The sequence below is a fragment of the Halyomorpha halys genome, unplaced genomic scaffold (assembly GCF_000696795.3).
Source record: "Halyomorpha halys isolate HHAL.00 unplaced genomic scaffold, Hhal_1.1 Scaffold1724.1, whole genome shotgun sequence".
Classification (NCBI taxonomy): Eukaryota; Metazoa; Arthropoda; class Insecta; order Hemiptera; family Pentatomidae; genus Halyomorpha; species Halyomorpha halys.
Window position 1 is genome coordinate 281,125 of NW_027108605.1, and position 16,383 is coordinate 297,507.

A 16,383-nucleotide genomic window follows, 5' to 3' on the forward strand; every position below is an offset into this window, starting at 1 on the left:
TTGAATTGAATTAATGTAGGATCATACAAATAATAGAAACTTTTGTAATAGATGTCCCTGAAGATGGCCGAATTGGCCGAAACGTTGGACGTGTAAATGAAATAAATGTTTTGAGACTAAAATTTGGATAGTGTGTTGAATTATTTAGTAAAAAAATTGCCAGTCTCAAGAAAGAAATTTAAAGATTATAAATTAAAGATTATAAATTATTAGAATGTTTAGCGGTGAACTGCTTTGAAGTTATACCACAAAAATACAATTCAAAGATAATCTGCCCAAATTCTATATTTTTTCAGAAATAGAGGTAAACTTTTCTGAAAGTCCCAATAATGTTCAATTCTTTTTAGTGGGTAAATGGGGTATTTTAGTGGCCCTAAACCTTCCTATGACAACAGGAAACATTTAAAAAAAAAAAGTATGAAATAGGTCTATCATTTCTGGACAAAATTATTTATTATATGTATATACATATGTTCCATTATTACATGAATAATAAGTTCATTACGAACTATTCCATTTTATATTTATACAGATTATTACTATGACTAAATGTTGATTAAGAAATAAAATGATCTATTTATAAGGAATTGGATAGGAGAGAATTACTCCGAAATGTTGTTATTATAAATAAAGCTGTTTCTGTAAAAATCTGTGGAAGTGTCTTTACATTAGAATCCAAATTTATAACAAATAAACTTCCTAGTAAATAATCAAAAACCTAATATTTTTATTTGTTGGTACAGTATTGATAAAATATTGAGGACCACGTCATTCAATATCATTTGGAATAAAGAAACCGAAACTGAAATAAAATAAAACCTCCAGTGAGGGAAAAAACAACTCAATATTAATAAAATAATAATTAACAACGGGAATCGAGATTTTTTTTCTTAACCTTTTCATACTCTGATTTAAATAATTGACAATGCTTAACCGAGTAAAAAAAAATCTTGTTGCTTAACATAGCTGTACAGATATAGGAACTACAAAAATCATAATAAGCAGAAGAATATTACTAAATTTATATTAATAAATAGAATTTATTTGAAATTTATACGATGGTCATAGAACAATGAAGGGTAAATTCATCGGATTAAAGTAAAAAAAAAAAATTTTTATGTACAAATATGCTATTTTAGTTAATTTATTTCTTTTAATTACTTTTTTTCATAATAATCACAATTAAATATGTTGATCAAGTGCTAGTGAACCAGATGTTTCGAACCTCAACTATCAAGAACAATGAACCATGGAAATGTTGACTATAAACATGAATTGTCATGCTATAATTTACTGAATGAAAGAATTTATAAAATAATTTATCAATTATTAATATAAGAAAAATAAAAACTAATAAAAGTACTTGTATCTCAGGTTGATAACTGATAGAGGAGCATTATAAATGAAGAAGGCAGTTTGGCGGGCACGTGGCTTACAACCCCTACAAGATTATTACATTTGCCTGGAGATGAACATTTATCCTCGCCAATGACATTTTATAAGAGTCGGCAACTGCAGTCAGAAACCGCGGAACAACAACGACAATTGCTACTGACAGCGATGGGGGGGAGGAGAGGGGGGCTGACCTCGATAGGGGCACGTACTATCGTCCCAGGGGAAGCCCCCCCCTTCCTCAGCTCTCTTCCTGGTTTAAACCTTGTTTCTTGTATTTATAGCAGGGCATTACAGTTAATTAGATTATGGTGTCTCAATAATTTATTAGCTATCAAGAGAATATAAATAATATATGTTTTTTAATCATTTTGATAATAATTGCAGCAATGATACTCAAGAAAAAAAAATCACATAAAGAAAACTAAAAAGAAAAAAATATTATTTAGGTTTTTACTAAAAATATGCGTTATGTAACAAACTCTAGCATGAAACACTAATAAACATGCCTTTAGAACAAGAGCCAGAAAGAAAAGAGGCAGTTATCTCACCCCAATTTTTGATTGCTTTAATGAAAACTAGGTATAATTACTAGACAAAATTAAAGAGCCTGCTAAGTATAGGTAGAGGGAATAAAAAATGGCGGCTGTTAAAAAAACACTAATTTTTCATTTGGAGCTCTATATCTTAAAAACTACCAACAACACTAGAAATTCTAAGAGAACATTATTTAAAGAAGAGTAAATTTGCTAAAACAGCTATTAACGTCCAATAGTTCTCGAAATATAGCTTTTTAAAAAGCTAAATTTCTAGCGTATACCGAATCAATCATTTGTTTACAATTCCAGTTCATTCCATTCAAATATGTCCATAATATATTATATATTTATTTAGATCATCACACTTTCAGTTTAGAACATGATAAAAATATAACAACAAACGTACTCCGTGAAGAATGCAAAAAGGGCGCGGATGACTCGTGCAGTCGTGGTGTAGTTTGTTGACCTGAGAATGCTCTTGACCCAATATCATTCATCGCCTCTGGTTCCGACCTGATAGAGAAAATGCAGCCTGATAACGCAATGTTACATCATGGTGCATAACACAAATAAAAACATTAATTTCGCCATGATGTATTGCGTTAGCGACACCGGAAACTGATACATGAAGGTTTGCTTCATATTTCTTTTTTTAGTATTTCATTTTTCCTCTGAAATTCCTTAGTGTTTTTTTTAAATAAATATTTTTTCTTTTAGCGTAATTATATATAATTCTTTCATAGTTTATAATTATCCATTCTTAATGAGTAGTAAGAATGTGAGATGGATAATTTTTTCAAATAAACAAAGTCAGGTAATTCAGAGGAAGCTTAAAAAAAAATCCACATTCAAGCCCTGTCAAACTATTTAAATGAGGATAAAAAAATATTTGAAATTCGAGACCATCAAATATTACATTGAAATACCTAATTTAACCAAAATCATTAGAGCCGTTCTAGAGAAAATCGAAAAATCGATTTTATAAAGTGGTACATAGGTTAGTTGATTTTAACGAAAAAGTTGTTATAACTTTTCTGCTGGGAAGAAAAAAAGGCAGTCATCTCACCCCAATTTTTGATTACTTTAATGAAAACTATGTGTAATTAATAGTGAAAATTGATGAGTCTGCCAAGTATAGGTAAGGGGAATAAAAAATGGCGGCTGTTTTAAAACCTTAAAAAAACACAAATTTTTCATTCGGAGCTCTATATCTTCAAAACTACCAACAACACAAGAAAACCTAAGGGGACGTCATTTAAAGAAGAGTAAATTTGCTAAAATATGAGCCCTGTTGTAAATGTAAAATGTTGTATGGGACGTATTGAAAGATAAGTAGTTAGTGAATTTATTTTGAAAAATTTATATCTCAAAAACCATTTGACATACAGATGTCTATTAGCACTCAAATTAAAGCTGGTTTAATGAGCTATGAAGTAGCTTATGATGTTTATCTTCGTAGGAGTAATAGTTTAAATGAAATTTGCTAAAATAAATTGATTTATAGTTGTTCGGACAAATTTTCATTTGCCAAATTTATATTCATCAGTGAATATCATAAAAACTACAACCCCTACGAAGATAAGTGCCATAAACTACTTTATAGTAAGTTAAATTCTTTTATTTTGAGTGTTGGCAGACATATGTGCGACTTGTGGATCTAGAGATATATTTTTTGAAAAATCTAAAATTTTATCCGAACAACTACAAATTAACATTTTGTGAATTTATTTTGTCAAATATCATAAAAACTATTACTCCTTCAAAGATAAATATAATTAACTATTTTGTAGTCAATTTAATTAGCTTTAATTTGAGCACTTTAATCTGTACGTCCAATGGTTTCTGAAATGAAGTTTTTCATAAATCAAACTCATTGTCCGAACAATTATAAATCAATTTATTTTAGCAAATATCATGAAAACTACTATTTTTACGAAAGTAAAGGTCATTAACGTCTTTACAGTCCATTAAACTAGCTTTAATTTGAGTGCTAATAGACATCTGTACGTCACATAGTTCCTGAGATATAGATTTTTCAAAATAAATTAACTAACTACTAATCTTACAGTAGATTTTTAAGAAATTTTGCTTTTTAAAAAGCTATATTTCGAGAACCATTGGACGTAAATAGCTCTTTTAGGGCAAATATTTCAGTAAATTTTCTATTCTTTAAATAATGTTCTCTTAGATTTTCTAGTGTTGTTAGTTTTAAGATATAGAGCTTCGAATAAAAAAATAATGTTTTTTTAAGGTTTCGAAACAGCCACCATTTTTTATTCTCCCTACCTATACTTGGCAGACTCATCAATTTTGACTAGTTTTCATTAAATTAATCAAAAATTGGGGTGAGATAACTGCCTTTTTTTCTTCCCGGCTCTTGTACTATGACTTAAATAAGTAATTTCAATTTCGTATGACTTTTCGCTTATGAGCTAGATTGACTACAGACAATATTTATTTTTATACTCAAAAATTTTATAGCAGCCATTCCGTAGTATAGAACTAATAAAATTCTATATAGAATGGAAAAAAAATATCTATTTTTAAAACAAGGAAACTCGGGAGCTCTAGACATGACGGCAGTATGATTTATTATATCTCACATAATTTCGTCACGGTGAACTCAACAATAAACCTTTTGTTATAAGATAGAGGAGGAAAGTATAACTTGTAAGTTCTCAAGTTACCTTAATGTAATTAAAACTCCTACGCGGAGAAGAACAAGTTGTTAAATTAATTGAACTAGAAGGAAGAATCGTGGTACCAGGTAAAACACGGGATTATTCTGTCTAAAGGATTTTTTTACTTTATTTTTTTTTTTTTTATTTAAAGAATAAATACCAGGCACTCCAGCAGTTATTAAATCCCCAAGTAGGAACGTTATTTCTTTGTTTTTTTTATTATTGTAAGTAATTTTTATTAAGGTTTTATGACTTAAATTTATTTAACTCGTGAATTCATTCATTAAAATTAATAATTTATAGATATAAAATCATTGTAGGTCAGATCATCAATTACAAGCGTAGTTAGAGATTTTCAATAAATGAACATTGTTATATAAATTAACAGAAGTATTTTTAGAGAGCGAAAAACATTTGAATGAATTTAAAGTTGATGCCTCATAGATTTATTAGAATGATTCTATTTAAGAGTAGAAATAAATAAATTGTAATCCACAAAGTTCCAATCATAAAGAATTTCTAATACTATGAAACGTGGATATTTTGAAATGCAAATTCAATAACTATTATTAGTTTTTTTGTTTCAAATTAAATATTTGATTATATAATTTACTGAAAATGTTTAATTTAAATGGGTAACTTAGCAAAGTTTCATCTACCTCCAAATCCCCAGTTAGACGAACTTAAAGTTAGAAGTAAGAAGACACGTCAAGTGACGTTACGTACGAGCTTGAAATTGGTTACTTGTTCTGAATTAGATGTTGACATGGATACATCAATAAATGTAAAACAATTTGAACCCATGACATCTTATGGGTGCTGAATCTAATCACGATAGTACAAAAGAAAATTTATAATGGTTAGCTGAGGGCACATTTGGGTAAGAGAATTATAGAAGTGTTTAAATAAAATGAAAAGTAATTTTATTCGTGGTCGTCTAGTTACAATAACAATGTTAAAATAGTAATATAAAAAAAATTAATGAAAAAAAGTGCTAATTTCATATTTATAATATACTTAAATACTACAATATAATACTCAGAACACTAATTAAACAATAAAATAGTTGACGATTCGATATTGAAATATATTAATAAATAAAATATATTAAAACACACACATATAAAAATCATACATCCTATTTTATTGTTACAGATTAGAGAAAAAATAAGTTTTCTGAAATAAATTTAATCAGAAACACTTTGAGTATTCAATAAGCGCGCTGCTAAAAAGTCGCATTAATTGGTGAGATCATGAAGTATTTAATAGAACATATCTTACAAGTTATAGACCCATTAATAAATAATACTGCGATATTAATTCTGTAAACGACTTAAGAAACTACTACAAACTTTTAATCTAAGTTTACTTCACTTTAGTATGTGTAAACCATGTATTTTGTTTAACTTTGCTCAAATTTAAACTACAAATTCGTACTAAAACATGTTAGTACTTTCAATGGGCAAAATAAACAGTAAAATTTTTAGTAATTTTTTCCCCTCAGCTATGCTTACAATATATAAGTATACAGATATGAAATAGTTATACAATATTATTGAACTCTTATCATCATACATATTAGCATTATCTTCCTGTTATTCTCCCAGTAATTTGTTCTGAAACTACTGGTTGATGCCGTCTTTTTTATTGTGATCGCAACTCGATTATGTCATTAATATAAGGAGAATAAGTCACATTATAATAGATTAATGAACTCATTTTTTTTTTGTGTCTTACAATTTAGCATATTAAAACTATACGCAAATAAAACTATAATTGCCAACAGTAAACTACATTTAGAGGGGGTTAGACAGCATGATATAGAAATACTTGGGAAAAAAGAATCCTGGGACGGTAACTAGGGATGACAGAGCTGAAAGATGGATCCATCGGCTTCACCGAAGAGACGTTTCATCAAAGCTGGTTAGTCGGCATGATGGATGCCCTGAAGAACCACCACTAACCGCACTTAGGGGGACAGCAGTCAGTTCTATCTCAATTACAATACAGACGTTCCTTTCTACATGCTCCAGATCATTCCGATGGAGATGGATGTCTTAGGAGGGCTATACTTAAAGATGGCATGCAGATGTCATCATACATCAGGAAGTAGAGTCCACTCTCTGTATATTTAGTGAAAGGCAGGAGGGGTCATTTTGAAGAGGGTTCCTAGCGGGAAAAAGTTTTCAGTTATTTTTAAGGCAAATTGCATCAATATATGTATTTAAAAAAAAAATTAAAAAAAACTGAAGTAGGATAAAGGAACCAATAACCGACACTCTATAAAATATTTATAGTATTTTTGCAGCACATTATCGAGATATAATATCAAAATGTATGAAAATAATTCATAACCAAAAACATAACAGGACGACTTACGACCTCGTGTCTGAAATGAGAAAAAACCTAACACACATGTTTAGAGCAATCCTTATGATATCGCATTTTGTCACACAATAGACCTCGGAGAAAAGTGGCCGACAGCTCGGACCTTCGATTTGGCGCCAATTCAACGTCACAAACTTAAATAATTAGTGATATATAAAAAAAAAAAAATAGTGCCTTTATTGTACACACATAGACTTAAAATTTAAATGTGAAAAGCTTACATTCATACTCCAAAACTTTTTTTTTTTTTTAATAATTTATTTATTGATATTTACAACTGTATACATATATACACATCAAGTAAATTTGCTGTAAGTGATATTATGACATGATAAAAACATGTGGAGAATCAAACCATTGATAGAACTCCAAAAACATTTCTAAAGGAGAAGATCTCGAGGCCATCTTCTTTTCAGACGTCTAGGAGGATTATTAGGTAGTGAAGGAGAAGCCAGGTTAGATACGAGTTGGTTTGGGTGGTTGGGAAGTTTATTATGAAAGGATTGGTATCTGGTTCTGGCCAAATCGGCAACATAGGGGACCTCCAAAACTTAAAGGCAAAATACACGAATTATTTTAAGGGTGTTAGATATTATCTATTTGAATTCAATAAACTTAAAAAAAAATTGAAAACATATGGTAATAGATAAAAAATATGACTTAAAGGAAAAAGAAATTAATAAAACACGAACAAAGCCAAATATAACTACTTACATAGAATCTCATAATGTTTCTTCCATAGTATTAGTTATATGAGGAAATTACAGTTAACAAGCCATAAAACAAATTTGTTTTTAATGTGGTGTAGATAGTTGACCGTAGATTTCTGATTGGAGAAGATGGTCGAAGGGGGTGGGGGAGGATATTTATAGTTATATGTATAGGTATAAAAGTTAGTACTCACACTGTAATTCATATATAAGTCACTGACTCACTATATTTCATTTTCTGTCATATTGTTCAATTTGTAGATTCAATACTTGTTTTTTCTGTTTTTTAGACACTACTTACATATCTTATACTATACATATCGTCTTACCTACAAACTATTATATATCATCTTTCACTGTTATCAATCTGCTACTGGCTAATTCCATGATTATCAATCAATTGTTTTGTATTATTCAATTCAATATGTTATATAACTCCAAATTTGTTTGTATATTTCTTCTTCTAAATTTTATGTTTTTCTAAATGATGGTTTATATCTCTTTGTTCTACAGCCCTGATGAAGACCTGAACCTTAGGTCGAAACGTCGGCATAAATAAATATTTGTTTATTTATTTTTTTCTTTGCTGACCGACCCCCACCCCTCCTCCAGACCATCTTCTCCAATCAATTTTGTTTTTTATTTTACAAAATAATTTTTTTTTTATTTCGAAAATAATAGAAATTGTCACGACCATCGACTGTCATTAAAATCCATGGCATGCATTTAATGAAATAAGTCAATTGAAAAATAAATCATTTAATGTTATAAAATTCTAAAAAAATACGAAAGCTTAGGCTTAGTGATATTCACGAAACTAGAGTATTTGTTTTTTTAAATTTTGTTCTTACTTTGTTTCTATATTTGCTTAATTAACCAGTTTTCCTGAATTCGAACACCGGACAATTACAAAAAATAATAAAAATAAAAAATTCAAACAAGTATATATTGAGGTTTGAATATTATCATTAATACACCTCAGAGGCAAATATTACGGACTGGTCACTTATGAGCTACAAAATACTAGTATTGTAGCAGGCCAGAGAGTGCCTCTCCTAATTGCAGCCCACAAATCTGCTCGGATAGCCCAGCATTAGTTCTGATTTATGTTACCGGTCTATTTGCATATAATTGGATTTGGCCAGCCATACACCCGGCTCAGAACTTGTCAACTTCTTTAATTAGACTTGGAGTGATCTAATTAAGAATCGGTTTAATTAATTGTTCATTATAAATATGGTTAGAAACTGCTTTCCTGTAGTGTTTTCTACAGTGTTGAATAGTAGGGATATTCATGATCTTTAGTTTAACATGTTAAATGGAAAAATTTACGTTAAATGGAGAAATATTTCCTTCTTTTACCATGTTAAAACGATATAACATGGCTGAGGGCCTGTTAATAGGTCTGTTGAATTAAGAATGACGTCACGCAACAGACCAACTGAGCTCGTCACATTTTGTTTGTTGTGTTAAGGTAATTGCTCGTAGTTGGTGTTTTGATTGTGTTAGTATTATTTTGGAAACTAATAAAGCAATTGGGGGTTTAACTTTAGGAACACCTAAAAATTATTTAATAATAATAAAGCAATGGATGACAATAATAATAATGTAATGATAGTTGCCAATTAGCTCATCTTGATTCTCTTCCTCACAAATTAGAAGATCAACAAGATACTCAGTAGCCAAACTTTCACACAACTTCCGCTTTTCACTCAATTTTGTCATGTTGTAATAAATTACTTTAGTGAAAACTTAGAAGTGTAAACAATAACATGAAGTTTTGGAAGGAAATGTTATAAAACAAGTTGCTCAAAAAATCCGCAAGAAGCTTTTATGCGTTTAACAAGACTTTAAATAGGGCTGCTTACAACCCTACACTTATAAAATTTAACATGAATGAAAACTTGACCCTCAACCATAGATAGAACACTGTGTTACCCTTTAGATAAACCCCAGTATATCGGAAAGGACTAGAAAGTGGATCATAAAATAATATATATATATAAGTTAAAGGAGATCAATTTGCACCCGAGCGAGTATTAACAGGCTCGTGACTGCAGCGTCGTCAGTGCGAATCCGGGCCGAACGAACAACTTTTATTTCTGTGGCGGCCCGTGTAATGAAAACTTGACCCCACCCCATGGTTGGAATAGGGTCAGAAATGAAAAAAAGAAAATAGTTGAAGAAGACGAAATCTCATCATAAAAGAAATTAAAAAATCAAATTGACTAAATATACCATAACAAAAAACTCCATCATCATCCAACTGTTGACCATAAACTTTTTCCTCCATGAAGTATTATTGATAGAAAATTATTGATTAGAAATTCAACATTATGGTTTTATAGATCAAAAAAGTGGATACAATGAGATATAAAAAGACACTCGAAATTTAAATATTTGAAAAAAAAACACAGATAACAATTCATTTTTAATTCCTAATATATAAATACATTATAGCACTTACTGAATTATTGAAATAATTTATAACTTTAAACTAAAATTTAAAATGAAATGCAAAGAAATTGTATAGCCTATATTCAGACGAACTTCTAAACTAATCGCGCAACATTTGTAAAACATAGGACGAACAAAACCTTTTGCAGAATACATTACCCTATGAAGAGGCCCATAAATACTAAGAAAAGGCGCTGGATACGGGAGCGGGGTTAGGGCTTATGGGTATGTAGATGACATGCTAATTAAATCCAGGTAATTACCTCTCGACAAAGCCGGGGCACTTCCATCAGGCCACGCCCTCCTTTGCGTGCTCTCATTCTATGTCTCTGAACTTCCCCCTACCGTCCCCACTCCTACTACCTCAGTGTAATACGTCGTCACAGATAAGACCTCCACAGAGTAATATAATTCCTGATAGCGCATCCTAATCCGAGGATATCAGGTGAGTCTTATCTGCGCTAAATAACCATAAGATATTGCCATCTGACCTCGCAAAAACTATCTCCTCATACATTATCGAGTATAAGGGATTGTGGTTTAAATGAATTATTATGATGGAGCAAACTTCACGAAGTTCTATTGTAACTTTATAATGATGAAGACTTAGCCTAACTAAATGTAGTCCTTTATAGGCAGAAAGTGGAAAATAGGATTATTCTCTCCCGACAGGCAAGTAATGAGGCAGAGATTAATGACCAACCTCTGGCGTGTACTTAATTTACCTCCACCAGGTGCTAAGATCAATTAAGTTCAACACCAGCAGATCGCTCCGAGTTCACAACTTCTTAGAAAACATCAATTTACTCAACTAAACATTGGATGAATTCAGAAAAAAAAAATATGACAAAACCAATTATATATATTTAAATAATATACTTAGAGCTTAAAAAACAAAATGAGACTAAACCGCTTCCTAAGGGTGGTCAACTTAAATATTATTTTTCGATAATCAAATTAAATTATTCTGTATAAATATATACGGAATATGATATACGGAACCTTTTCAATCGGGACATATAAATACTGTTATGTTTTGAATCAATTGAGAGGTAGATTAAAATTATATTATATCTGAGAGCGACAGAGAGAGGTAAGGTAGTAAATCATAAAACATATTAATATTTTAAATATAAATGAGGATTTAATCGATAAGTTACAAATGTTTCTATTAAAAATAACAATGTAATAGGCGTTGGACCACTAAAATTTCACCAACCTTAGTACAGGAAAATTGCAGATTAGAATAAAAAGTAGTGGAAATAAAAATACAATAAAACAAAGGAAAAAAAAACGAATTTTGATACAATATTTTTATTTTACAATCTAAACATATCTGAATCGGCATCTAATGGTTACAGTGTTTCACTAGATGATAAGTAGCAACGATATATGTATGCATTTTTCATTTTCTTAAAATCAAGACTACTAGGTAAACAATTTATTTTAAAATGAGACAAACAAGCAAATTATCTAAAATGAAATTCATCAAACACTAGGATATTTAGTTCGAAATTGGAAATAATTTAACAGTTAACGCACGTAAACATTTTATTCTTTGATTTTATTTTTTATTTATATTGGAAGATGAATGTGTTATCAGAAATTTAGAAGGAAATTTAAAAACTTCTTTCTTTCTATATCCAACTAAAAATCTCCAAGCTCTTCGGTTCTTTTTCTAAACCTCATTCGTTTTTTAAATAAATTGAGGGAGTTTAAAATAAAAATAAATAAATGTTAAATTTGATTGATCTCGGATAATTATAGAAAAACACCTCAACACCTTTAGCTCATGTCTTCAATCAAATTTTCATATTTTCATTCTTCATAAATCCTGTTGGGAGCGCGGTGGCAGCCTGTTAAGGTGCGATGCTACTACTCTAAAGACCCGGTTTCGAATCCCGCTGGGCAGAAAATTGTTTTCTGTTACACTGTAGCCGTGAGTCAACCCTGTGAGTTCAGTAAAAATCTCGCGGACGAGCGTGATTCTGACCAAAGCACCTCCTAGCACAACCATTGGTCAAGTAATAGTATTCCTTACAAAGTCCTGCATCTGTTAAATTCTACTGTCCTTTATGTGTTGTTGCAGTACAATTTTTTTTTTTAATAATCCTGTTAACTATATCTCAAAAAATAAAAGTGTGAAACTACAAACTGTGTTGAAACTAATTCATGAGCAGTTGGTCAATTTTAATACATTCAATTCAGGAATAGATCAGTTTTCATAAATAATAACCAAAAGCGAAACACCACAAAGATAACCCATTAAACAAACTTCAACTAATCTAAACACAACAGATCAGTACCCCGAACCATCGTAAAATATAACACTCAACTTTTTTAATTACCTTTTGTCTTTTTTTTTCCCTAATTGCTCAAGTAAGATAACAACTGACGGTCCCCTTTCGTTAACGCCAACTGAATTATCAGCAAATTTATTTTCCGTGAATTAATTTTAGCTGAAGCCTATCTTGCGGACGCTCGCTGCGTGCTCATAAATAAACATTTTAAAAAATATATCTGATTCATTTCTTTTGATTTATAAGAGTCAATATTATAAATAACAGAAGCTCGTGAGTAATCTAAAATGCAGGCGGTGTCCTTTTATCCTGGCATCAGTAGGGCCCCTCTTCTCGTGCTAAAAGCGCCCCAGGACCACTTAAAACTTCTCCGGGAACCGCACCAGCGTTTTCCCTTCAATAGGTGGGCCTTGTCTTCTCGGGAGGGTACCGTCACTTTGTTCGGGCCAAGTGTTCAATAAAGCAGGAAATGTTCTGACATTCAGGGGTGAACTTTCTCGCTCTACGTCTGTACTTAATGCCTGAGGACGTAGTTGTTCTGACTGATCAACAACTAAAGTTTGATGCCTGGATGAACTTTAATTTACGTACATAAAAAAGGAATAAAATATAACAAAAACGTAACTAAGTCAAAGATACGGTATATGGTAGTTGTCTTAAGTGGAAGAATAGGAAGTTTCTTGGTATAAACCACATCATAATACTCTGATTTTAAATGATGATGTATCATTAACAAAACTTATAGACATGAAACTTTAAAATTACATGGAGTCAATACATCTAAATAAGCAACTACTTTTTTATATTAATATATTTTTTTACTAATACTGTGTTTGTAATACTTTTTTTAATAACACAATTTTATGAATAATTTTTTATTTATAATACTTGTTGATTAATAATTTATAATTTTTATAAATATTTTTTACATCATATTTTTAATTTATATTCTCTTCTTTTTCTTGTAATATTATTGTAATAAGTTTTTTTTATTCTTATTTTTAATATATACGGTATGAATGATTAATTAAAACACTAATATTACTGCCCTTGTTTGTGGTAGCTTCCATTTTTTAATAACTATTAACCAACCAGGAAAAAAAATAAGTTACGATGAGGGAGCAATTCATAGTTACTATGGAAATAACCAGAGAAAATATGTTTTTAAAAATTAGATAAAGTGGGAACTATAATAAAATTAGGCTCCTAAATACTTTTTTTTGGCACCAAAATTCATCTAACTGTAATGTTTTTCTACAACTAATTGACTAAGTGGTTTATAGAGTAAAACTTCATCGTAATGTTGCCAAATAATTTCCATTAATTATCAAACATTGTCCTGAAGTTAAAAAAAATAGAGTTAATTGTTTATAAGAAGAACTAATCCAATGAACCGGTGATTTGATAGAACCCTGCAGTCACTAATACCGAACTTTCAGATCACACAAATACAAAAGACAATTAATGTGCAAGGCACTAATCTATAATGTAAATCTTTGGGGCACTAAGAGTCATTATGATGTTTATACTTAAATTTATTTGACTAATATATCAACAGATTATTATCACTACTAAAACTTCAACCGAAACACCCCTTTGCCGACCGGACCTCAATGCCTCAGAGAAAATGGAAATCCTTGTAGTCGCTGACTTAGGTGCATCTAACAGGTCACTTGCGAACATTAAAAATAAGTGAAAATGCGTCGGACTTAGGATACCAAAACAATTGTCTCCACGAATAGGTACCTGCCAAAAGTTACCCCCAAAATGTGATTCATGGAATCTTTCAACTCACTAATTCAAAAATATTTTTATTACGATGCCCGTAATATTCTGTCCATAAGTCCATAGTAATTAGTCAGTATAAATTACGCTTTGAGGCCCGTAAATTCGAAAGATCTTGTGATAGAAAACGTTATCCGTTGAACTGGCATCTGAGAGCGTGGGGAATGCTGGCAGTGCACTGTCTCCACATAGCTCTCCGGTCACCAGCATTAGCTCATGGCCACGATATCGTTGAGTGACCCTGTCAAGAATCCCAAGCTAGTTGCAACTGTCCGTCTGCTAATACAGTCCCCATTAAAAATTGTATCAATACGTTTAAATCAATATACATGATCACCTAAATAAGGAAAACCACATTTTCGATGAGTGAAGGTCACAGTGGATGATACTTTTATGAAGTACATGTATTTTTAATAATAATTAAAGCTACACTGGAATAAATAATAAAATAATAAGGCCAATATATAATAACTAAAATCGACAAAAAAATATATCATTTTTTTAAAAATCATTTCCATGATGAACATTCAAAGTATTATTTTGCTACAGTTTTTAGACTACTGGGACAGTTCTTAATTAGTGATGTCGTATGTATGCGCACCCCTTGTACGTAATTTTTACAATTTCTGACAATATATTTTAAAAAATATAATAAAACTCTGAGATGCTGTTATGGTTCTTCGTGGTTGAGGAGACGGCAAATGTCATGACGCGGCGAAGATTGCGGTAAAGTGACCATCATTCATTTTATTTATAGCACTCATTCCACTTCCACGTTCCGTTTCCGTCGCCCATTCATCTTCAGAACGGACCTGAGAACCGGCAAAAAAGGAAAAAATTGACAAACTGCCCCCCCCCCCCCGACGGCCTGGGAATAGGAAAAAAGGGAGCCCACATGGTCGCAACTCGGCCAAGGGAATTGTGACTTAGCCATTTGTCATGTCTCAGGAGTCTTCAACACGAAAGCGGGAGGGGAATAAGTTGACCTACATCCATCTCATGACGTCCGGACAGTACTTGGGGCACTCAGGTTGAAGACATGTCAGGGCAAGAATTTACTCTAGAAAAAACTTTTTTCTGGGGTAAAACGCGTCTTAAGAATAAAAAGCTAAATGCATAAAAAATCATCAACGATAATAAGTTAGATTCATTTATCCTCAACAATGTTACTAAAGTTTAAATAATTAGAAAAATTTCAAAACTTAATATAATTTTAGAACCAAACCTTTAAAAACTACTTCATGCAGACTATTCTACCCAGGTCATTTCTATCAGTCCTCAAATTACCCTAATTAGTCAAATTTTCCACATTAAATTGAAAATTAAAATTACTTATCACAGTCAAAAGTAAAATTTATCACAAATTTTTACTGATGATAAATGATAAATACTTTTACTGGGAGATTATTGATTGACCGTGTGTAAAGATGAATGTAATATGGCTGGAATATGGAATTGGCTCAATAAAATACTATAATTATTTACTATTCGAGTTTTTTTTTTACCGCACACGGACCATATTCCATTCATAAATACTTTTAATTTAATATGAAAAATTGACTAATCAGAGTAATTTAAGGACTGATAAAAATGACCTGGGCAGAACAGCCTACATGAAGTAGTTTTTTAAATCTTTTGGTTCTAAAATTATATTAAGATTGTTGTGAGGTGTAGATAGTTGACCGTAGATTAATGATTGGAGAAGTTTGTCGGGGGGTGCGGTCAGCAAAGAACAACATAAATAAACAAAACCATATTTATTTTTTTCATACCGACGTTTCGATCTGAGTTTCAGGTCTTCATCAGGGCTATAGAACAAAAGAGATAACAACAACATTTAGAAAATCATAAAATTGAAAAGGAATAGTATATAATTTATGATTCAATTCAATATTTTGTATAATTCCAAATTTATGTTTTTCTAAATGTTGTTGTTATCTCTTTTGTTCTATAGCCCTGATGAAGACCTGAAACTCAGGTCGAAACGTCGGCGTAAAATAAATAAATATGGTTTTGTTTATTTATGTTGTTCTTAGCTGACCGCACCCCCCGACACACTTCTCCAATTATTAAGATTGTCCTTGAGGATGTCCAAATTGGCCGAAACGTCGGACTTATAAAATGGAACAAA